The sequence below is a fragment of the Grammomys surdaster genome, unplaced genomic scaffold (assembly GCF_004785775.1).
Source record: "Grammomys surdaster isolate TR1022 unplaced genomic scaffold, NIH_TR_1.0 239, whole genome shotgun sequence".
Taxonomy (NCBI): domain Eukaryota; kingdom Metazoa; phylum Chordata; class Mammalia; order Rodentia; family Muridae; genus Grammomys; species Grammomys surdaster.
Window position 1 is genome coordinate 10,067,409 of NW_021604684.1, and position 1,129 is coordinate 10,068,537.

General features: G+C 44.5%; 1 protein-coding gene across 1 annotated transcript in view; it reads right to left on the reverse strand.

Annotated features, from left to right (window-relative positions):
• Positions 1-1,129, reverse strand: part of Csf1r (colony stimulating factor 1 receptor) — a 25,989-nt gene that overhangs the window by 7,935 nt on the left and 16,925 nt on the right. The gene's annotated exons all lie outside the window — the stretch shown is intronic.

The following is a 1,129-nucleotide window of genomic DNA, read 5'->3' on the forward strand; positions in this document are numbered from 1 at the left end:
ACTGGCATCTTCTGGGTACTTTGAATCAGCAGAGTCACTGGCATCTTTTGGGATCAACTCCTTTCACTGAGCATCATCTCATCACCTCAACTATGCTGAGGTCAGAATTCACTCTCTTCTCCAGGCTGAATAATACAGACATTTTTACTGAATATATATTTCTATCGTGCATGCTCAATTCGTTATTGAACAAGGCAACCTCTTGGCCCAATGGGGCTGACATTTGAGTGGCTAAGAGACATATTCATCTTAAATATATAGATAGGAAACAGTCAAATAATGCCTTGAAAGCTGTGCAAATAGTGTCAGGTCTGTTATGGGGGTATCTGGACACTTTCTGATTGACATTGATGCTACAGGTTGAAGCCACATCTGGCACTGTAATTTTCATCAAAAGCTCCTGGCTAGGGAGGTTATTAGCCCAGTGGGGAATATCCAGCTGCTGTTTTGCTAAATGGATATGGTGGTGCCTGTCAGCTAACTGTCTAAATAATTCTGTTTATCCCGATAGATAGTGCTGGTCTCGGCTTTCGTTAGAGAAGCTGCTGTTTGCAACAGTCAGCAGTAACTGCAGAGACTCATGACTGACAAAGTGCTGAGAGTGAGAGACTGGTGAACACTGGGCCATAAAGGAGACACCTGCATTGCTCCGAGGCTCAGAGGACACCATAGAAAAGAATGTAAGAGCTGAGGTGGGCCGGAGGGTTAGGGAGTGCTGTCAGCCGGGCTTGCCGTGCCTGTTGCCTTGAGCTCACTGCAGTTGTGGGTACCTGCCTAAGACCTGGACAGGATCAGTCTTATCAACATCCTGTCATGGAGGAGGGAGAGGCTCTCAAATGCCCTCCTCCCTGAATAGCTTTAGGCAGTTAATGATTCTGGGGGTGGGGGAGATATTTTCTTCAGTTGTATAGCCCAATCTCTGTAAATAACTCACTTACACTTCTGTAAGCAACCGTAATGAAAGATCTTAGAACATATGCATACACACAAGTACACAAACATGCACAAATATATACACACACACACACACACATTCACCCATGCACACACACATATTCACACATACATACACAAATATACACACACACACACACACATACATTCACCCATGCACACACACATATTCACA